We start from the raw sequence: 25,748 nt of genomic DNA, 5'->3' as shown, positions 1-25,748 counted from the left end.
AATGTGAAGTTTACGGAGATAATCACATTGGGAAGCTAAATTGGATAAGAATTGAAGATATTTAGGAGTGCTTACGAATGAATTATGTCCTAGAAAGTGAGTTTTCGGATTAAGGAAAACCGTGAACACCTTATTGAATTGATTTCCAACCGTGAACACCCATTTGATTTAATTCCCAAACCGTGAACACACTATTGATTTAATTCCAATCTGTAAACATCAATTGTTTAAGCATTAAGGCCGTGAACACCATTTAATTCACCATTCCAAACCTTGAACATCATGTTCTAGAAGTCTCGGGCCGTGAACTCCTTTCCCTTAACTACTCTAGGCCGTAAACTCCTTTTCTTTTAGAGTTCTTGGCCGTGAACACACCTATGGTGTGATATTTCATTATTAAACCTTAATATTTTGCTAAATGTTGAATTATACTTTCCTAATTTAGTTTAGGTTTCAATCCATGCTTCTTTGTTAGTTCTATAAACAAGCCCTAGGGTTATAGAAGACACAATGCAACAAGGTTTGCAATATAGTTTACACTACTACTTGGTTATGGTTTAGACCATGCTAGGTCTAAAATTTGGAGTTGTGACACTTAACCAATCCATACCGATGATCACATCAAAGCTTCTAATAGTAACTGGTGTTAAGTTGATTTGAAATGAGTGATTATTTAATGTTAACATGCACCCTATGAATACATCGTGGGTTGTTTCTGTTTTCCCATTAGCGATTTCCACCGTGAAAGTTTCGTTTAATTTTTGGGGATTTTGACTGAGTAAGTGTTTAAATCTTTGACTCAAGAAACTTATTTCTACCCCGCTATCAAATAAAATGCATGCATAGATGTTGTTGAGGAGGAACGTACCTGTGACGACCGCCAAATCCTTTACACCCTCCTCATGTCCTATATTTAGGACTCTGCTTGTTCCCCTGCATTTCGGTTATTAGCCTTGGGACAATATCTTTTGAAATGGCCATTCTGTCCGCACCCATAACACGATTGACTTGTTCCAGCGTTGTTGGGTTGGTTGTTCTGCTATGTTGGTGCCTTGCAGTATCGGGCAGTGTGCCCTTTCTTGTTGCAGGTTGTGCATTGCATCTCCCTGCAGGCTCCGCGGTGGTGGAAGGGGCATTTGTCGCACTTTGGTAGGGTAGCGGCATATTGCTTTGGGGAAGCTTATGTAGCAGGAGTAGTAGCGGCGTGGACCGCCACTATTTTTTGATTTTTGGAAGGTTCCTGGGTTTGATGCCCTTTCCTCTTGTTTCCCGATTTTTTCTTGTTATCATTCCCTTTCTTTGATTCAGTGGTGGAATCCGTCGTGCCCTTTGGTGCCCCATGATTATATAGCTTTTGGGCGAGGCGCTTGGCGCTGTCGAACGTTGAGGGGTTTGCATCAATCACATTCCCCTGAATCGGGGGAGTTAGCCCCCAAATGAAACGTTCGAACTTCTTACTTTCTAAGGTGATCATTCCTGGACACAAGAGCGCCAGATCACTGAATCTGGCAATGTAAGCCTCAATGTCGGAGTCCTTGACAGTAAGATTCAACAGTTCCTGCTCTAACTTCTGGACTTCACCCCGGGGCAATACTCGGCGAGCATCAAAATCTTGAGGTCTTCCCAACTCATTGCATTTGCTACGGGGAGAGTCAGGGCTTTGACATGGCCGTTCCACCATGTAAGAGCCCTATCCGCAAAGGTGCAAGCTGCAAATTTCACATTGCTCTCTTCGGGGCAAGTGCATATTTCGAACACCGATTCAATTTTCGCAAACCACCGCGTTAGGATGATAACTCCTCCGCTTCCGTTAAAAGGCTTAGGCTTGCAGTTGGCGAAATCCTTGTATGTGCATTCTTTTGGCTGACCTCGGTTGTCTCCCTGGTTAGAGCTACATGTACCATTCCCGCTTCCTCCTCCATTGATACCGTTGTTGTTAATCTGCGCCAGAGCCGCAGTGACTGCAGCTGAAACCGCTACCTGGAATGAGGCCGAATCTATTGGTAGTGGAGGCGGCAATGGTGGTCGTGTTGTTGTGTTGTTTTCGCGGATGTTTTACCTCCGGGGCATTTTTTTCCATAAAGTAGGAATTACAATGAGTTTTTGACATGATAATGGTTCGAGTATCTACAGTAATGGAAACCCCTTTGTTTCTAATGGTTACGTTGATTCGATTGTTCTTATAAGTGACACTGTATTATATCAAATAAAAATTAAAAGAGAGAACATAGCATATAACAACATCAAAAATAAAACACACATTTGTTTCATTAATGATAAGATTTTAGTACAGAATGCGAGAAAATTGACCTTTGAAAAGGTCTACAGTACATCAAGGATAAAATCTGATAGCATAACGACCCTGCGAGTAGTGTAATCACTTAAACGTAGGGTCGATCCTACATACGTAGAGAAAAGAAATGGGGTAGCACTAACGCATACCCAACGCCTAGTCCATCAACTGATGAGTAGGATAGATCCTACTCACGTCGAGTCATCCCTTGCGGTGTCTGGGATGATGTGGAGGCGCCCTGCAACTTGTCCAGACGACGCTCGACTACCCGCACCCTCTCTTCCAAGGGAGCATGCCTCTCCTGGTATTCCCTCACTTCTGCTCGCGTGGTAGTAAGGTGAGCCGATCCATAGGGTAGAAGTTCCTCCGGAGGTCCTGAGTGTGTGCGTCCGTGACTGCTGCAACAGCTCTCATCTCCACCACTTGGTTGGCTGTCACCTGGGCTTGATCGCCAATGTCGGAGATCCGACAGATCATAACTGGTAAGCCTCGGTCGGCGAGTCCTCCGTGGCGAAGGTCATAGAACCCTCGCTCCATCCCGAATGGTGGACGCTGTCCCTGGTGCCGACTCCATCGCTCCAGATCGTATGCCCAGGGGGGCGTAGGGTCATTGTGGCCCAATCGATGCGTTGGTACCCTCGCCATGTAGGAAGGGTCGATGACTTCAGACTCAGCATACGAATCATCATCATCCTCCTCCTCATCGACCTCCTCATCGATATCCTCTTCTTTGAACTCCTCCATGACCTCTTCCGGATCCTCCTCCGGGTCCTCCTCTATCCATCCCCCACTCCCCTAGTTTGGGGAAAAGGATCTCCTGGGTGATGGAAGTCTGCCATGGCGTCTGCACGAGAATACGTAAGTACGAGAAAATAGGTAGAGTGTCAAAATACCCCTATAATATTTTATTTTAATTTTGTTTCTTAGACCCTTATGGTTTTAAAGTTGGTAAGTTTTAGATTTATTGTCCACCTTGACCACTCCTAAACACATGTTGGTCATATCTCTAATAAATATAGTTGATCGGGCTATATTTACCCTAGATATGATTACATAACTGACTAAGTTTAGTCCCGATGTCCAACTCCTCTTATTATTTTCTAATATGTATGTATGTATGTACATTTTTATGAAATACTTATATTTTTAAAGTATACTTTTTGTCAGAGTGTTTTAGTTCCATTCTATTTATAGTTGTATATCATGTATGGTTAGATATACAAGTTCACTATAAACAATGCTGTGATACCAATCTGTCACACCCCTGAACCAGGACGGCGGAAACGTTCGGGGGCGGATGACGTCATTGTATAGTATCATTACAATTGAATATAAATGAAACATAGAAACCAATAATATACATTAAGAGATACAACCATACATTGTTAATTTACAAATTGTATTTGTTCATCAATTACACAAAAGTGATATAAAGTATGAAATCCCAAAATGTCGCAATCCGGTTCTTAGGTACCTGCTTACTGGTTCGCTGACAATACAAGTCATTTTGAAAATCGTCAACATTGAATGTTGGTGAGTTCATAAGCATATTTGTATGAAAAGTGTTTGTAACATCCTTGTTTGTAATAGTTTGTATAACTCCAGAAAATCCGATATTTTCTATGAAAATGGTTTGTAAGTCCCGTTCCAAAAGTGTGAATATATGCGTGCATGTCCTTTGTTTTCTTATGTTTATAATTGTAAAGAGCATGTTCCCAGAAAATATAATATTTTCTTATAAGTAAATGGTAGTCTTAACCCCAAGACCAGAAGTGTAAGTGACTGTGTACTAAAAAATGATATGCAGTTTTACATTTTTAACAAAACTGGTGAAGTGTAAGCTTCCCGTAAATCAAAATAGTATTGTTAACCCCTAAGTGAGTTCTTATAAGCATGCTTGATATGACTGTTATGCCTGAACAACATTCTTCAGGCGTCAGAATTGGTAGAATTTTCTCACCCTAGACTTGACGGTCTAACTATAGCGAACAACTGGGGTGTGGGGTTGTCAATCCCGTATAGATCTATACACAACAATCTCGCTCTCCCTCCAAGAGACTCTGGTTATAAAGCAGGACTTAAAGTGTACACTAGGTAGGTACGATGAAGATAGTGTCTCACTTGAGCCTTAACGGATTTACGCGAACTTTAACTTCCATTATTGAATAATGAAAATGATATTACTTGTGTATATTTATGACTGGAGTTTTATGACACGCGTTTTACAGCTTTCATGACATACAACTCATTAATCATGCTATAAAGGCTTTATGACACACAATTTTTTCTGTCATAACTTTTGTTGTGTAAATCATTTTGGTTAAATTGTTTATAGCACTTTTTATAAATAATCGTTAATGGTTATGTCTATTGGTAATATATGCTGTGAAAATAGCATAATACCTTAGATTTTAAGCCATCAAAATAGTGATAACATAGTTACGACTATTTTACTAATAAAAATTATTTTTAGCAAAATAATCAAGTTTTGTAACATTTTTAACACATCATATCTAGTTTGAAAGTTTTTCAACACAAAATATATTATTTTGTTTTGACTCTAATAAGTCACGAATTTTTCAAAACACAAATAATAAACTTGATAACTATTATATCTAAATATTTGTGTAAGAGTTAAAAAAATGCATATGTCCAAGGGTTAAACATGTTTGGGCACAAGCCCCATATTTTCGCCGTTTTTAGTGTACAACATGACCACAAAAACTTTTATAACACAAAGATGTCATCAACATTTACTTTATGTTTTTAACACATGTTAAGAAACTTTTTGTTCAAGAACTTGTTTCATTTTTCAAACCATAAGCATGGAGCATGCAAATATTCTAAAGGGTAACGAGATTTGACTTGTATCCCCCCTCCTCCCCCCCAAAAAAAAAGTATGAAAAACACGAAAAGATAGGGGTATGAAGCTCACCTTGATTTCGTGTGGTAGGAAGAAGAAGAAGAAGTTGTTAAGCCTAATCTTGAGCTTGGAGAGATTTCGAAATTTTCAAGGGTTTCTAAGAATTTAACACACAACAAAAGTGTGTAAACAAGAAGTTTGTAGCTTAAATATGTTTGGAATTACAAGGGTTACATGAAGTTCTTACCAAATGACTAAGATTTTCTTGAAGTGAAACTCCTTCCTTGAAGATGGAACTTGAAAATTTGAGAGAAAAGATGAGAAATCTTGAGAGTGAGTTGGAAAAATGTTTGATGTGTGTGTGGTTGTGGTGTTTGCGGCCGAACATAAGAGAGAGGGGGGAGAAGAGAGTTGAATTTGTTGATATTTGATGTGATACATACTTAGAAGTATGGTGGTTAAAGGCTTTGTTATTTGAGGGATAAAAATGAGGTGGCATGGCATTTTGGTTTTTTTTTTATTTTTTTTATTTTTACACAAGCCCTAACCGAAATCCTATATGGTTTTCGGCCATCAAGGCTTCTTAAATGGGCTTTCGATTTTAGCTTGGCCCATTAAAGGCTTTTTGGCCCAATAGGTCCCAAGGAAGAGTGTTCGGCCCAATAAGGCCCATAGGGTGTTGGGCTGAGAATTCTTGGACCAAGGCCCAAAATCGATTGGGCTTAACTATTGGATCAAGTTTTGGGATTTCATGAGGCTATTTCAACTGGATTCATAATGTATGCTTGTGTGTATTCCACTAACATTGTAGTTTGAACTTCACTAATTTGATGTTATAAAGTTACATAGAGAAAATTTTTGTACATGAAACACTATCTCAACCCTAAATTTGCCAGTTGTGACAACTGATTATGAGTTTTTGTAGGTTTTGACGGATAGCTGAACAGGGTTGTTGGATAGTCGACATCGCCTAAAATCCAAATAAGATAAGCCATGTATTGTCAGTCCCATAAGCCAGGGAACTGAGCAACATGATATTTAGGCGAATCTCGGGTTAAAAAGTTTGGTAGCTGTCGTCCCTTAGCCAAGAACCAAGCAACTGGGTAGTTTAGGTTGGTATATAGTAGTTAGTGGAATAGTAAGTCATAGGTGCTATGTTTTGTATGCATTTAAGAATTTTTATGTATAAAATAATGTAAGGCTGCCAAATGAATGGTGTAAAGTAATGTAAGGATTCCAACCATTGCTTTGGCTTCTCTGACCTAATATCTATTGTTGTAGTTTATTAAAGACCTACGTGTATTTTACCTTCTTAGAAGTTATTCAAGCATTACATTTTTATGTGCATGGTACAATAGTAGAAGCTATGTGTACAAACTAAATGTGTCAGTGTATGTTTGCAGACATCATATTTTCAAGGGGATAATGACTTAAAAGGGTAACATATTATTCGATTTGTACATATTTGGTCACTAAGTTTTTTTTTTGTCTACATTTACCCCTTAAACTTGTTAAACTGTACACATTCAGTCCTTATGACCTGTTACTCCAGGTTAGCCGAGAAATATGACTTGATAGGGTAATATATTTTTCATTTTGTACACATTTAGTCCTTAATATTTTTGTACATATTTAGTCTTTAACATTTTTTTTGTTTCAAAATAAGTCCTTTTTTTGTACCCATTCAGTAGTTATGAATGATTTCTTTAGGTTTTTTTCACGACATCACGTGAGACAATCATTGATGAGGTGCTTGTGATTGTTGATGCTTATGTCCAATGCGATCTCGACTGCTTGGTTGTGTAAGTCTTGTGGTTTGGCTTAGGTCTTGTATTTTGAACATCGTAACTTCTTCATACGATATCAGATTTTAAGGATCTTTATCAACGTGTTCATTTTTTGAGTCTACTACAACTTTCATTAAGATTACTCCCGTTAAAATGTAATATATTTTTACTAACGATTTTATAAAAAAATATACATACATGCATTCATAAAAAACGTATGGACAGGGGAAGACGCAGTAATACATAGTAGGTGTTGCCGAGATGAAATAGGTGTTGCCGATACATGAAAAATAGGTATAAACGTAAAACAAAAAAAAAACGAAAAATTTTCCACTTCGAACAGAAAAAACAGGTGTTGTCGGTTCAACACCGGGACCATACTAAATCCGCCACCGCATATGGATATAAAAATCGTAAGTAAAAATATATTATTTTTTAATGGGAGTAATCTAAATGAAAGTTGTAGTAGACTAAAATACGAACGCATGGATATAAAGATCGTTAAAATCCGAGATCATATGAAGAAGTTATGACGTTCAGAACACATGACCTAAGCAACCAAGTAGTCGAGATCGCGATGGATATAAGCATCAAAAGCCTCATACATCTCATTAATAGATGTCCCACATAAGATTTCGTGAGAAAAAACTAAAAAATCATTCATAAGTACTAAATGTGCACAAAAATATTAAGGACTAAATATGTACAAAGTGAGAAATATATTACCCTATTAAGTCATTTTTTACCGGATAACCTGGAGTAGCCGGTCATAAGGACTGAATGTATACAGTTTAACAAGTTGAAGGGGTAAATGTGGATGAAAAAAAAAACTCAGTGACCAAATGTGTACAAATCGAAAAATATATTACCCTTTTAAGTCATTATCCCTTTTTTCAAGCTTGTCTAGTAAATTTATATTGCATGGAATATAAGTGTCCGATAATTTAGATTATTTTAGTCTTGTGCAACATGTACATGAGATATGTACAAGTCGTGATTGCATGGAGTGGGTAGTTCATTCCTACTTTTCTAGAGCTAGAATACTAAAAGTACTACTTTTGCTGCATTAGGTATTATAAGGCTATGCATTTGTCATGTGCTAATAAAATACATTGTAAGCAATAAAGCATGCATGAGCATAGTATGTGTGGTAGGTAACGGTTTTAGAAGATAAAACATGTGTTTTTTTTGCGATGAATATGGATATGCTAATAAAATACATTGTAAGCAATAAAGCATGCATGAGCATAGTATGTGTGGTAGGTAACGGTTTTAGAAGATAAAACATGTGTTTTTTTTGCGATGAATATGGATATGCGGTTGTCGATTGGAGAAGTTTTTTTTTGTGGTTTTGCTGGTGTTTTCCTTTTTGTTATGTTTTATTTCCTCTATGTTTTATTTCCTCTGGAGTTCCTCCTATGGTTGCATTTCTCATAATGATATTACGGATGGCATCAATGTTGCTATGTCGGTTTCGTGGTCGGTTCTCCAGGTGTTGATGTAGCTCACATGTCCGTCGGGTGTGCTTTGTACTTAGATTCCGACCACAAAACCTGGAAAGCAACAAGAAACAAGATCGTCAAAATTGCCCCGCGAGTATGCTCCAACGATCAAGTTAGATCGCTAGTATGAAAAGATTCGACTCCACCTAGCGGGATGGAGCCAACTGTGTGGAGACAAAGATGTCTCCATAAAAGAGTAAGGTTGAAATGAGTCAAGAACACTTAACTAGAGTGTTTGTGTGGAACTTCTATTTATACGCAGGAAAGAGTAGACTTTATCTTATATTATATTAAATAGTGTACTGGACTATTAAAATAATATTAAGATATTATATTCTTTTCCAGATCTTCTTAGTTGTACAAGATTCTTGAGAATAGTTCTACTTTTCTATCCGATAGTAGTTTATATCCTTTCTATTCTAACCATTCCTTTCTATTCTAACCTTCTTTCTGGCAAGGCCTTGGCAGGCCGGGTAAGCAATCGTCTTGTGATGGGCCGCCATTGTGTATGTGCTAACCTCATACACCATTAGTTCTTTTGCCGATCAACGGAAAAAGAAGAAAAGTAAGAGAAAGGGTTGATCTTAGCCTTCTATCTATAGAGAAGTAATTTTCATTTCAACCCCTTTAGTTTTGCCACTTGTCGTTTCGAAAAACGTGTCCCGTAATCCGAATACCTAAAATTTTCCGAATATGCCAAATGGTTGTCCTTCGTGTTCCGAGTCCAAATATCTAAATGTAATTCTTACATAATAGACGATCCTATGTCTAAAATGAATTTTGAGTTTATAAATTTACACTTTTGGCCGGCGAGTTTTTCATTATTTTCAAAAGCCCGTAAATTTTGCATACGAACTTCATTTTTGACGATCTTTGTATCCACACAGTCGTGAGAACATACTCTATCCAATTTGATCATCAATTTTCCCCAAGTATGCTTGATGTGATAAATTGATTTTTAGCAAGTTTACTGACACTTATTTTTGCGAATTGTTTTTCGTTTGTAAATGATCGTTAACTTTTTGAGACAATTAGGGTATCATGCATGTAATTCCAAGTGTAACAACTTCATTTGCATTCAATGGATGGAATACATGACATTAGGTCTAACACACGATGGGTTCGCGGTCAATTGACCGACGAACGTTGACCTAATTTTTTTCCATTTGTTACAAACTCCTCTAGTAAGTTCTGTGAAACCATAGTGGCAATCCAATCACGTAATTTTGCGTTATCCTTACACATCACACAGTTCTCTGCTCTATGTCGAGTAGTCGACATTCTGTTAAATATAAATAGTGTTATAACCACTTATCTATAGTGTTATCATTACATTATTCTCTATTTAGCTACTCCTCAACATCCTCGTGATCACCATTTATAATCCATTGGGTAAAGAATACAATATTTTATCGACATATAACTATGGTAACTACTTTCCCGCTCAGCTTCTTGGATTTTATAGGACTTTCCCCAACTCGAGCGCGGATCTTGTGTTTTTGATAATAGGAGCTCTACTACTACCTTCCATACCTATCCATGTACGCTCTGAGGCCCGTCCCGAAGTGTCCAAGTCGCTTCTCATTGACTATTCTCACACATATGCCCGCACTAGAAGATACTAATAATTTTTCGTAGGTTACTATGACCCAAAAACCTAAATTTTGACCCAAGGTCAAACTTACTCAAAAAGTCAAACTACTAGTCAACAAGCGCCCTGTACCTTCTAGTGGGCGCCTAAATCTCACTATAAAACAAAATAGGTTGGTTTCGGATGATTCAAATGCATATTTGGAAAAAATCAGAGGCGCCTCGACGACCTGGAAAAAGACGCATTGTGTCTTTATAGATTCAACAAGCATTTTTGACTTAATTTATTAAGTCGAAGCCTCAACTTCTAGATCTGAATCTTAATGATGTCTAAATGGATAAAGTCTCCAAATTGATGTATTCGAATGCTACAAACCAACTAGATATAAGACCCTAAGTCTAGAAATGTCCAAGACCCTATTTGTCTTCATGCATGGAGCAAAAGAGAGCATGCAAGCACCCAAAGTTTCACTCAAAAGGTCAGATATGAAGTCCCCAAATGATTCAAAGACCATGGAGTTTTCCAAACTCCATAGATCAAGATAATAAGGGACCAAAATGTCATTAAAGTGGACTAAAACATGAAAACCAATAAACCTTAAATCTTTAAGACATACCAAGGTCCATAACATGAATGATGGTAGACTTCTTTAGTTTCCAAGATTCAATGCCATATATTTCAAGAACACTTCACTCAAAAGTCATAACATCATAACAATATGGATGAAAGGAGAGAGGATGAGCTCAAAACTATGAAAGGGAGGTTGGGTTCTTCAAGGTCGATCTCGGGTTGATGGGGGTTGAGGAATGATAAACCATTAGAGTTAATGCACCTTAAATAGCCTCAAATCCCTTAAAACACGTTCAACCAATGGGTCGGAAGCGCCATGACCCCCTCTTATAATTCAACGGATTTTTTAGTTATCCAACAAATGCGATTAATGGCTTCTTGTTTAGCCCCATCCTTCTACTTTCCTTTAGCATATAAAAATCCCAATTAATGAATGGAAAAACATAATCAGAACTCAGATGTTACATATTTTTTAATAAGCTACATCAAATGTAAACTTACTTGTTCTACTCTTATTGAAACCTCAATGTTACTCAATATCTTTTATTGCATAATTTCTGCTAATATCCATTAGGGTATATCATTTTAGTTTTTTAGTCTTTATACATTACATTCGGAGCTCCTGCTCACACTATAGACACCCACATACCATCCATCACACATTCTAGGGGTGCTATGAGAAAAATATTGTGATGGATAAGATGGTTCTTGACAAGTCATTGGATAATGGTGACAAGTTTTCTCCAAGGCTACGTGAAGAGTAGTTGTAGCATACATATGTTAGTGGATATTTTTCCTTTGAATTTGTAGGAAAGTATCGTTGAAAGCTAAAGTTAATATCCCTTTTTCTTTTTTTACTATAAATAGCTTTTAGTTGCATCTAATTCTTAGAATAATGTGTTTGCTTCCTTGGTTTATATACTAAAAGAAGATAATTATGCATTATTTATGTGTACACATGAACATGTTATTTTAATGAACTCTATTGATTATTGATGTGACGTCGGTCCCAGAATGCCTACTTCAAGGTTGAAGGTCGGGGTTGGAACCTACAGTCACACACAAAGAAACAAATAACGCATGTTGCTTCCCAGAAGGAGGTCCTAGGAAGGCGCTCCGACAGTTAAGTCAGTAGGTAATCAGAGAAGATGAATGTAAGTGAGAGTGTATCTGATAGGCGATGCATATACCTTAGTTATCCTCACATTTATATAGTTAGGGTTTGAGGGTACCGATCGTGAGGACACCCTGAACAGATTTGTCAACTTACAGAGGCCCCGATTAGGCCAGTTGTCCTCTGGTTGATCTTCAAGGGCGTTCATTGATGTAGAGGGCATCTTTGTTAGTGGCATATGGAGAACGTCCAAATCTGAACTAAATTTGTAGTAGACGTTAAACCGAGAGCGTACATATAGAGAACGTCCAAATCTAACTTTGTTTGAAGAAGTTATGATTTTTCTAAGATTTAGCAAAGCAGTATACAGCTCAGAAATCGAATTTTAGATCGATCAATTTTTATCCAAAATGATCTAAATGAGAATTGAAGATCTCATTAATAGGAGTTAAATGATAAAAAGACTGTCGAAAACGGAGTCCATAGTAGAAGTTATGAATTTTACACGGTCGATAACAATGTAATCTTCTCAGACTGTTAAATTTAAAATCGGTCAAGAATTAGCCAATAGGGTCAAAAAGAAAGTTGTAGATATTATTAATACCTATGCGAGGATATAAAGAATGTAAAAAACGGAGCTCGTATGCGAAAGTTATGAATTTTTTAAAATTGGATGTTTTACCTGCATCCGGTGCGACGTGTCAGCACCAGGCTTCACTTTGCTGCCTACGCAAGGCTCACGACGTGAGAGCCATGTCTCACGATGTGAGAGGCCCCTAGAAATCCTATAAATATAGTCGCAAATCTCTCATTTCTTCACACCAAACCCATTCTTTCTCTCCCACTACCCAGAAACCCTCTCTTCCACTCCTTAGCATTTCCCAAGTGTTAGAGGCAAGTGCCGGAGCGCCAGATGGCTCCAAGAAGAAGATTTTTTGGCTCAGAAGTTCTACCACTACATAGCCCGACTCCTAGCTAAACCCCCTTGTTTCGTCAAAGGAAAATAAGATTGTTAGAAGCGAAGCGCTGCCTGAGTTTGGAGTCATCACTTTAACAAGTAAGTGCATAGTCTCTTTCATGAACATGATTTTAATACAAGTATTAATTAAAGTATTAAATATATGTTTATGTGTGAAATATTGGATATTGCTTGAAATACGTGTTAAGAGCATATCTGATAATATATGATGATTTAGGGCTTACAGAATAAACCTATATTAATTAAGATGAATATCGGGTAGTATCTCCTTATGAGTACGGGTGAGATATTCATGAAGGGTAGAACTTTAAAATTTGTCATTGATCTAAGAGCATTGATTAGACATAGTCATTCGTCCTTAGTCTGAGAGTATGGAGAGGGCATAGTCATTTGTCATTAATCCGGGAGCATGGATTAAACATAGTCATTCGTCCCTAGTCCGAGAGTATGGAGTGGGCATAGCCATTTTTCATTGATCTGAGAGCATTGATTAGACATACCTTATCCGACAGTATGGATTAGGTAAAGTTGTTAATTTTAGATCTGAGAGTATGGATCGTTTCATTGTGAGGATCGACGGGGTGGGGTAAAAATTGCTTATATGAGGTGAAATTGTATGTATTATGAGTTCTAGTATATATATATATATATATATATATATATATATATATATGATATAACTTTGTGGGATTGAAATCCTTATGTACTCACCAGGTTTCCAAACCTAATCCACTCAGTTTATTTGTATCATAGGTGTCGATACGAAGCTACATTACACTGGGAGATTAAAGGAGATGTAAATCATTAGTGTAAATGAATGTCACGTCTGTTTATGCTTATGTTTCTGTATTGACGATGACATCCCAATGTTTTAATATAAACAAAATACATTTCTTCGGAAATGCTTTGATAATATCTTTATCATGTTTTTTGGGAACAAATTCTGCAATATTATTCTTCAAAAATGATACTCTGATTTTAAAGTAAGCATAAATAAAAATTTTAAAATGACCGTGAATTTGGGGTTGTCACAGTTGGTATCAGAGCATTAGTTTAAGCGAACTAGGAGTAAGGATTTATTTCTAGACTTAAACTTAGAATGCTAAGCGAAGATTGTGAGATGAGTGTCTGCTATATTTAGGAAATATGTCTGGATAGACACGAGCACTAGCTTATTTTAGGAAAGATGCCTAAATTGCTTTTATGTGCTAAATGAATTATACTATATAATTCCTTATATGCTTTATGATGCTATCATTTGATCGGATCTATGGCCTGTTGCCGACCGGATCTGGAAATTTTATGTGTTCAGATTTCTAAACGTTTAACTACGATATTTGAACTGGCATGCAACTTTTCAGAGTAATAAGGAGGATTACACATCTAAACCTTCCTCTATTTATATTCCCGTCTTGATACACCGAATGTCTGCTTTGGTGTATAGAATATCATGATAAGGACTCGTAGCGGACTGAGCAAATGGAGGAAATGAGAAGGCTTACGATAGTGTACCTATCGGAAGATATCATAAGAGCGGTATCTTGCCTTAAGAATATGTCTAATAAATAATATGTTTGGTGCAGGAGATGTATACATTTGATTGGCTGAAAGAAAGAACTTTTGGAATAATCCCTGAAGTTATCCTATCGTCTGGCATTTCCACCACCAACGGAGTTGAAGCAGAGTTGATGATTGAAGATACGCATGGAAGAAGTCCTAGTAGAGTCTAGGTAAAATTTTATAATAATTTGGACGCATTCGTATGTGTTAAATCGTTTTGTGATTTTAGGAAATAAGAACTTGGGGACTACGAGACAATACTTGGGACGATTATGAGTAGGTGTGTAAGGTAGTAGAGGCCTATACTACCGGAAGCACAAGACCCGTGCTTGGATCAGGGAAAGTCACAAAGTTACCAAGGCGCTAGTAATTGATTCCGTTTTGTTCATGTCTGTCGTTACAATCATTTCGGTAATGACCAAGAAGAGGATTGATATTCCGAGCCTAGTGTTCATATCAAATCGAGTCCGGATAAGATAAGTATGTTACATGGTTCAGAGAAGCAAGTTCGATGTAGCATCCGACTTAAGCCAGAAGAGTAAAATAAAAGATAATCGGAGCGATCAATAGAAGTATCGCAATCACTGTGAAAGAAAGAAACTGGTAGCTAGAAGTGATACATGCTAGGATGTGATTAAATCACATTAGAATATGAAGGAAGGTGTCTTCCATTCTGGATTTTGGCTCTAGCAGACCTGAGTCTAAGCGTTGCATCAAAGGATGAGAGGTCATTAGAACATGACTCATCGGTCTGTTACGATAATCGAAGTGACTTAAGATAAGTCTATTTAATAAGGAGAAGGAGTCTACAATAAAGATCGAGTTTGTAACTCGAAGGTTACGATTGAAAGTCCAACATAGTATGAAGAACGGGTGCAAGATTGAGCACTGCCAACAATCAAGAAGTCCAAGAGTTAGCTACTCATTTGAGTGGGCACAAGAGTTACGATTATTACCTAGGATGAAAAGATAATGTATAGAGTCATTATACAAGCCCTGTTTTGTTGATGATTCTGGGACGTAATCATCCTAAGGTAGAGATAATTTTAACGCCCGCAGATTCGGGCTAGTTAATCTAGAGACAATGAGCGCTAAAAATGACTTTTTGATAGAAGATTTTTTAGCATAAATAATCTTAATCCCAGTAATAGAATATATCACAAGGATTATGTACATACAAAGAACGTTGAAATCCGACTTATAACAAAGAAGTTATGGTCCATCAAAGTTTTTCAACAAAACCGACACATCGTCGCATATAGAGAACATCCAAATTTGACTTCGTTTGAAGAAGTTATGATTTTTCTAAGATTTGTCATAGTAGTATATAGCTCAGAAATCGAATTTTAGATCGATCAATTTTTAGCCAAAATGATCTAAATGAGAATTGAATATCTCATTAATAGGAGTCCATATGTAGAAGTTATGAATTTTCATGGTCATTAACAGTGTAATCTTCTCATACTATTAAATTTAAAATTGGTCAAGAACTAGCTAATGGGGTCAAAAGGAAAGTTGTAGATCTTGTCAATACCTACGCGTGGATATAAAGAACGTAAAAAATGGAGCTCGTATGCGAAAGTTATGAATTTTTTAAAATTGGCTATTTTACGTGCGTCCGGTGCCACGTGTCAGCACCAGGCTTCGCCTTAGTGCCTACGCAAGGCTCACGACGTGAGAGGCCCCCAGACAGCCTATTAATAGAGGCACAAATATCTCATTTCTTCACACCAAACCCATTCTTTCTCTACCAATACCCCCAAACCCTCTCTTCTATTCCCTAGCACTTCCCAAATGTTAGAGGCGAGTACCGGAGCGCCAGGAGGCTCCGAGAATAAGAGATTTCATCTCAAAAGTAATATTGTTAGAAGTGAAGCGCTGCTCGAGTTTGGAGTCATCACTTTAACAAGTGAGTGCATAGTCCCTTTAAGGAACATGATTTTAATACAAGTATTAATTAAAGTATTAAATATATGTTTATGTGTGAAATATTTGATATTGCCTGACATACGTGTTAAGAACATATCTGATAATATATGATGATTTAGGGCTTACACAATAAACCTAAATTAATTAAGATGAATATCGGGTAGTATCTCCTTATGAGTGCGTGTGAGATATACACGAAGGGTAGAACTTTAAAATTTGTCATTGATCCGAGAGCATGGATTTGACATAGTCATTCATCCTTACTTCGAGAGTATGGAGAGGGCATAGTCATTTGTCATTAATCGGAGAGCATGGATTAGACATAGTCATTCGTCTCTAGTCCAAGAGTATAGAGTGGGCATAGTCATTTGTTATTGATCCGAGAGCATGGATTAGACATAGCTGACCCGACAGTATGGATTAGGTAAAGTTTTAATTTTAGATCCGAGAGTATGGATCGTTTCGTTGTGAGGATCGACGGGGTGGGGTAAACTTTGCTTGTATGAGGTGAAATTGTATATATTGTGAGTTCTAATATATATATATATATATATATATATATATATATATAACTTTTGGGATTGAAATCCCTATGTACTCACCAGGTTTCCCAACCTGACCCACTCAGTTTATTTGTATCACAAGAGTTGATATGAAGCTACATTACACTGAGAGATTAAATGTGATGTAAATCATTGGTGTAAATGAATGTAAGGTCTGTTTATGCTTATGTTTATGTATTGACGATGACATCCCAATTTTTTAATATAAACAAAATACATTTCTTCGCAAATGCTTTGATAATATATTTATCGTGTTTTCTGGGAACAAATTCCGCAATATTATCCTTGAAAAAGGATACCACGATTTAAAATAAGCATAAATAAAGATTTTAAAATGACCGTGAATTTGGGGATGTCACACTTTACGACTTACAATGGCCAAGGAATCCCCTATATATGTAGTCAAACTTTTGTTCTAAATGATTAATCAGGTAAGGTGATTCTTCAAGTTGATCCTTGATTAGGATCTGTGAGAATTGATTAGGTTGGATATGTATGGGTATATTGTCTTATAGATATCTACGTTGGATTATATATCTATATTGCTTGGTAATCTTTTGTATGATTATTAATATGATTTATTATCATTATAATGTTGTGAGATTCAGAACCCTATGTGTATCACCAGGTTCCCATACCTGACCCACTCAAATTATATACATCACAGGTAGCGGTACTAAGGCTAATGGAACTTGAATAGGATGCCGAGTGGATAAAGACACAAACCTGTAATAGTATTCAGGACATATATGTCTTTACGTTGTAACCTATTTTAGGTATTAATTATGACATCCTTCGTTTTTTTTTTTTGGTATTTTGAAACAATATTTGTTATCTTAAATTGTTTTATTTAAACTGGGACTTTCCGCAAACAAAGACAACATGGTTTTGAAAGTATATTGATATAATAGTAAAACTTAGATCCTAGGGTGCATGTACACTTAGGATGATATTTGAATGCTTATGTTGTCTTATTATAGTGTAAAGTTGCATAGATAACCTAACAGTTGTATTAGAGCCTTATGTTTTTATTATATGAACAATATTTAAAACTGAAAAATTTCGAAAAAAGAAACATGTTAATCGCAGGACGCGGCCCGCCCTGCCGAGTTTTTGGTGATTTCAGATTTTATGCAATAATTTCAAATTTATGATTTATCTTTAGTTTTAATTATTGTCTTAATTTGTTTATAACTGAATAATTAAACTAGGAAGATAAACGTGCCTAATTGATTTGCTTTTATTGTTAATGATTTAGAAAATTAATTAATTGAAAGTTAATTAAAAATAATTTAGTTAAATCATATAATTTTAAATTGTTTAAAATTCACCTTTCATATAATTATAAAAGTTCATAAAAGAATACGAAAACTATATATATATATGAAATTTATTATGTATATATGAAATTTATTATATGTAAATGAAAATATTACAACATGTACCCTCACATGTTTAATTAACGATCATTAATCGAATCAAGACTAGGCCTTATTCATGAGGTCATACTATAATAGAGGTATAAGGAAACAACCTATAAAATGATCATTGATAGTGTGTCCTTTTCACTCACCGCTTCTTTATGAGATGGATTGCCGTTAGCCGAAAGTGTTCGATAGGACGATGTCTCATTAAAATTATAACAAATATAAGTAATAAAAACAAAATTCTCATTCTTAGTTATTTTAGGAAATAGTGAATAGTTACTATTCCATGATTAACGCACATCATTCATTACGAGCCTATTTATGGAGCGTGTGTGGGTAACCGGCAGATAAATTTGAGATGTAAAATGAAATTGATGTGGACTTGTGGTTATGGCTTTTTGATGGAGCATGTATGGTTAACTGGCGCATCAATTTAAGAACCATGATATAGTCAAGGTTCACGCTTTCTTGCATAGTTGGTTCACCATCAGATTTGGGAGACCTCAGTATCCCAAACACAAATATAGGACATGAAAATCCGAGATTAACATACCATTAAATAGCTTCAATGAATCTCAAAGATCTACAAGTTTCATAGTGATTGAAATTGGTAAAGTGGATTACCTACCTAAAAGAAATTTTAATATGAATATGGTATCCCTATTCATAAAACAAATTGAAATTATGGAACCTAGCCTTAAAATAAATTGGGTAATTTTGTAAAGGATTAAATCAACTAACTAAAATCTCTTTCTCTCTCTCTCTCTCTCTCTCTCTCTCGCTCGCTCTCTCTCTCTCTCTCTCTCTCTCTATATATATATATATATATATATATATATATATATATATATGTGTGTGTGTGTGTGTGTGTGTGTGTACTTCTCTTTTATAAATGTCGGGTCAAAATGGTATTTCTCTCCCTCCTCCTTATCCCGCCAACTCAAACTTTTCACTCATTTATAATCTACAAAAAGAGAAACTCCCTTCTGAGACTAACTACCTTGATTGGATGAGAAATTTGCGGACCACTTTGAGGTACGACAATTGTGAGTACATGCTCAATGATCCAATTCCCAAAATCGTTGAGCACTCAAATAATTAAGAAAAATCCACCCATTCCAAATATGTCGATGAGTCGAATAATGTCTCTTGCATTATGATAGCCACCATGTCCTCAGATCTCCAAAGGACATTCGAGAACACTTCGACATATGAAATGAACTTTCAGTTTGATAAAATGTTTTAGCAAAGAACAAGACAAGAAAGATTTGAAGTCATCATAGTCCTAACGTCATGCAAACTCAAAGAAGGTGTTTATGTGTGTACTCATGTTCAACTGATGAAGATTTATATTAACAGACTCAAGAACCTTGATGTTTTCTTTTACGAGAACCTAACAGTGGATCTCGTGCTTGGTTCTCTTCCAAGTTCATATGATAATTTATCATGAGTTATCATTTGAAAAGTATGGACAAGACATTTATGGAGCTCTACTATCTCCTCCAGACATATGAAGCCATCATAAAGAAAGTTCATGTTGTGCCAACCAATTCAATCCTTTCCATCCAAAGTGGTGGTGGACACAAGAAAAAACATTCCAATTCCAAGTGGAAAGGGAAAACAATGGCTTCACATTCCTAAAGTGGGAATAAGGCTAAAGAATATGGAACATATCCACCTGTGAGTGATCCTAAAGAAGCATCGTGCTTCTACTGTGGCATCGAGGGGCATTGGAAATAAAGTTTTCCCAAGTACTTAAAAGATCTCAAGGATGGTAAGGTTTAAGCGACCAGATCAGTTCATGTACTTTTATGATCGAACTTCACAATACTACTACTTCTAATTCACGGGTTCTTGATACTGGATGTAGTTTTCACATATGCTCGGTATTCAAGGACTAAATGGAAGAAGGAAGGTTAGGCTTGGGTAAATCAATCTGATCATGGGAAAGAGACGAAGGTCGCATGTCACAATGGATGGAGAGTACATGATAAAGCTTAGTAGTGGAGTTATGATTAGTTTAGTTAATTGTTATTACTGTTTTCAGATGTCTAAAAACATTATTTCTTTCTATACAAACAAAGTTTTTTGTTTTTTGTTTAATAATGAAAACGGTGACATGCTAGTTACTAAAGATTGTTGTTTTGTGTTTAAAGCTACCCCTTGCAATGGAATATTTGAAAGTGTTATTTGTGTTTCTAATAATGATAATGTTAAATTTAATATTGATTCTTCTAATAATTTAGATAAATCATTCTTGTGGCATTTTCACATTGGCCATATAAATAAAAACGCATCGCCAAGCTCCAATCGGAAGGAATTTTGGATTCTATCGATATTAAATCGGATGATGCATGCGAATCTTGTTTGTTATGCAAGATGATAAAATCACCATTCATATGGAATTATGAAAGAGGTGAGGGATTGTTGGATATCATACACATAGATGTGTGTGAATCCTTCAAAATCCGCCCAAGGGATGGTAAACACTACTATGTTACATTTACTGATGACTACAATAGATATGGTTATGCTTCTTAGATTAAACATAAGTCATATACTTTTGAAAATTTCAAAGAGTATCAGAATGAAGTAGAGAATCAATGGGGTAGGAAGCGAAATGTTCTCTGGTCCAATAAGGGAGAAGAATACCTTAATATCGATTTCTATGATCATCTTAAGAATTCTGGAATAGTCTTATAATTGGCTTCTCCAAGGACACCACAAATGAATGATGTTTTTGAAAGGAAAAATTGAACCTTATTATATATGGTTCGATCTGTGATGAATCGTGATTATTTACCAATCACATTTTGAGGTTATACAATTGAGACAACAACTCATATCTTAAACCTTGTTCCAACTACGAGATTTTTAAAGACACCTCATGAAACGTGAACAAGAAAAGTTATTTCTCTTAATCACATTAAGGTCTAAGGTTGTGAGTCTTTCGTTCGACGCAAAATCCATGACAAAATGTAATCCAAATCTAAGAGATGTCGCATTGTCGGTTATCCATAAAAGTCTTTTGGATATTTTTTTATAAACCCAGTGAAAATGTGGTTTTTGTAGCTCAAAAAAGAGTGTTCTTTGAGAGAGAACTTATATCTTAATAAGTTAGTAGGAGTCATATTGACCTTGAGGAATTGCAAGAGTCAACTGAAAATGAGACTATAGTTGGAACTAGCTCTCAACCGGATGTCAAAAAACCTGTTGAACCAAATGACATATCATTGTCTCTTCGTAAATCCAGTAGAGTTAGTTAGTGACCCGAGTTTTATGGTTTCCATATAACTATGGATGAGGATACGTTGATCGGTGATAGAATACTGGTTAATCTGGATGAGTCGGCTAACTACAATGAAGCAATGGCAAGCCCTGAGGTTGCTCAATGGAAAGAGGCTATGAACGACGAGATTCAGTCCATGATGGATAACCAACTTTGGAATTTGGTTGATCCAACACATGGTATTAAGAAAATAGGTTGTAAGTAGATCTTCAAGAAGAATATCGACATGCATGGGATTGTACACACATTAAACGCTATGTTGGTGGTAAAGGGTTACACTCAGACGATAGGAATTGATTATGAGGAAACGTTCTTACCAATAGTCAAGATAAAGTATATTCAGATACTACTTGCCATAGCTACTTTTCATGACCATGAAATATGGAAATTGAATGTTAAAACAACCATCCTTAATGGGAAAATTTATGAGGATGTGTACATGACACAACGTGAAGGGTTTGGAAATGGAAAGTACTTAAATAAATTGTGTAATCTTAAGAGGTCGATCTATGGACTTAAGCAAGCTTCATAAAGCTGGAATCTGTGCTTCCATGAGAAAGTCAAAGGGTATGGCTTTACAGATGTCTAGATGAGTCTTGCTTATATATTAGAGCTAGTGGGAGTGTCATTTTCCTAGTATTATATGTTGATGACATACTACTCATAGGAAACAATGTTCCTAAGATGGAAAGTGTAAAAACTTGGCTCGGGTATTGTTTCGATATGAAAGACTTGGGAGAAGCAACATACATACTTGGTATAAGGATTTATTGGGATAGACCAAAGTGTATACTTGGACTTAGTCAGAGTACATATATGGATAAGGTATTGAAAAGATTTTATATGTAAAATTCCAAGAGATGAACTATTCCTATGCATCATAGCATGAAATTGAGTAAGGCTGAATGTTCCAGTTCTAGTGATGATCTGGAAAGGATGAGCCGGGTCCTATATGCTTTATCTATAGCATCGATCATGTACACCATAATTTGTACTAGTCCTGATGTGGCAAATGCTTTGAGCATGATGATTCGATATCAGGAAAAATTCGGGACTAAGTCATTGGACGGCTATCAAGAACATTCTTAAGTATTTGAGAAATACGAAAGACATGTTGCTTGTGTACAATGGAGAACCAGAGCTTCTAGTGAAAGGGTACAATGATGCAAGTTTCCATACACATAGAGATGATTTAAAGTCACAGTATGGATGGGTATTTGTTTTGAATGGTGGTGCAATGACTTGGAAAAGTTCCAAACAGGAGATAGTGGCAGACTCTACCTATAAGTCTGAGTACATTGTTGTAGGTGAGCCTCCAAGGAAGCTGTTTGGATCAGAAACTTCTTAGGAGACCTTTGAGTTATTCCTAGCAATAGAGATTTGTTGTAGATCTTCCAATATAACAAAGTTGCAGTCGCCTTAACTAAAGAACATATGGATCACAGAAGGTCTAGACATATAATGAGGAAGTGCTGCTAAACTCGAGAGAGAGAGAGAGAGAGAGAGAGAGAGAGAGAGTGAGTGAGTGAGTGAGTGAGTGAGAGAGAGAGAGGAGGAGGAGGAGGAGGAGGATAGAGATCTAATTATGAAGTGAGTATCATCATAGGAGAATCCAGTTGATCCGTTCATAAAACGGATGACCAAAGAAATACATAGTGTGCATGTTAGGAGTATAGGCATGATAGATGATGTAAAGTTTAGTAGTTAGTTGATTAGTTGAAATATTTATAAAAAAGAATAATTTTGTAATTGTTATTGTGATTAAATAATGAAGATTTTTTTATATTCAAGTGTGTTACAATTTACAATTAATTTATATTGTTTTCATTTTTACATGTTTTGATCCTCACTTCCCGAGTATTAATTTATTCAAACACCACAATCGGTCATACTCATGGGAGTGAGTATGAGTTATGATTATCGTGAAGTGTTAGTAGATCGTGTATAGAAATTAGACATCGCATGTAGATTGTGACTAATGTTCATGAGTGCTTAATAGAGATTTAAGTATTGGAGAAGCAACGCTCATAAAGATTACTTTGTGGACTCAAACACGAGTAATTTTTAGACAATAATATATTTTATTCTTAAAACGGAGAGACATTTGAGTTCTTTGGATATGATTTGGTTGTGTACTAGTCTTAATCTAACGATATCCTTAACTGGTGGCCATAATGAGTAAGTCTATGCATGATTTGGATAGCAGACAAAAGTTATGCAGTCAAACATTATTTCGTCCCTTTCACCATAATGTGAAAGGTAATATCGTGGAGCCCTCGCTGATTTGATGATGATATTTATGTGTTAGGCCAACCCCAGACTAAATTGATGTGTTCGATTAGTAGTCTGATTTGATCGTCATAAATAAAAAATTGTGAAACATACTGATGGATTGTTAGGTTGATTCATAATCCATGACTCATTCCACAATGATATCTTGAAAGAAACAAATGAAGAATTGATCATTTATCTAAGGGCCAATTCTTGATAAGATTAGAGTTTGGCAGTTGTTGTGGAAGGCATGCTTTGTTCGTTATTCTAAGTCTATTTAACCAATAGTAGTTGATGAATTGTCGGAGTAGACTGTTGGAAATAGGTATCCAATATCATAAATAATTTGTGTAACTTTGAGAATAATGACAAAGTCCTTTTTGGGTTGCCCTCAAGAGCAAGAATAACTAGAAATGGTTTTAGTAGACTGAGAAAATGGCTTATAAATTTATTACATGTTAATAAATTAATTAGTATCTGGTTAAAATTAATTAGAATTAATTGGAATTAATCTGAAGGTACAGGGAGTAAATGTGAATTGTTCAATAGTCGAACAATGGGAACGTTCTGGATGTCGTATATGTGGAAGGTTTTGGAGTCTTTTAGAAGGCTTCTAGAGTCAATCCAAGTAACATATAAGGATATGATTTGAATATGGATTAAATCTTAATATTTAATTGATTCAAATCACGGTTATGTTGTTACCACCACAACTATATATAGGATCCTTTGGGTGCTCATAATTTCGGTGCATACATACCTCTTGGAAGGATGGAAAATCTGAATCCAACCTCTCTCCTATCTCTCTCCTAAATATTATAGGGTTCTTATCTTTTGGGTGTACGCCATTATAGGCACTCTACTTTGGGTGCTAGTATTTCCAAGAGCAAAAAGAGATCTAAGCAACCAGTGACAAACCGTATTTATCAAGAGGTTAGTGTTATAATTCTTTCTCATTTGGCTTGTTATGTTAGTTTCAAAAGTATGTTGCTATAATAGTAAAACATAGATCCTAGGTTGCGTGTACACTTAGGATGGTTTTTAAATGCTTCTATTGTCTTATTCTAGTGTATATTTGCATAGAAAAGTCAACAATTGTATCAGAGCCTTAAGTTTTTATTATTTAAAGCTGACAAATTTCGAAAAAGGAAATCTGTTAATCGTAGCATGTGGCGCGCCTTGTCGAGTTTTTGGTGATTTTGGATTTTATGCAACAATATCAAATTTAGGATTTATCTTTAGTTTTAATTATTGTCTTAATCTGTTTAGAACTGAATAATAAAACTAGGAAGATAAATATGCCTAATTGATTTGCATTCATTGATAATGATTTAAAAAAATAATTAATTAAAGATAATTTAGTTAAATCATATAATTTTAAATTGTGTAAAGTTCACCCTTATATAAATATAAAAGTTTATAAAAGAATATGAATATATATATATATATATATATATATATATATATATATATATATATATATATATATATATATATATATATATATATATATATATATATATATATATATGTAAAAATAAACTTTTACAACATGTGCGTTCACGTGTTTAATTAATGAGCGTTAGTCGAATCAAAACTATGTCTCATTCATGAAACCATACTATAAAAGAGGTACAAGGAAACGACCTATATAATGACCATTGATTGAGTGTTTTTTCCATTGACGGTAAATCCAAACCTGGAAGTGAGGAGGACAAAGATTGGGAGTACATTGATTCTCGTGTCATGTCATGGTTCTACTCGACTAGTGACTCAAATCTACTTCAAATAATATCTAGCGACAACTGCACTGTAAAAGATTTATGGGACATGGTTGATGATTTTTTTTCTCAATAATAAAAAGTAGTGTATGGTTCAGTTAAAAGACCAATTTCGCAACACAAAGAAGGGTGCATCCTCTTTTTCCGACAACTTCTATACTCTTAGAACATTGATGACGCCCTCTCGAATGTTGAATCACCAATCACTGAAATTGAATTAGTCATGCAA

This window comes from Lactuca virosa, chromosome 8, assembly GCF_052849685.1.
Source record: "Lactuca virosa cultivar CGN04683 chromosome 8, Lactuca_virosa_CGN04683_v6, whole genome shotgun sequence".
NCBI classification, from domain to species: domain Eukaryota; kingdom Viridiplantae; phylum Streptophyta; class Magnoliopsida; order Asterales; family Asteraceae; genus Lactuca; species Lactuca virosa.
The sequence above is the reverse complement of the archived record's forward strand: the minus strand, read 5'-3'. Positions refer to the sequence as shown.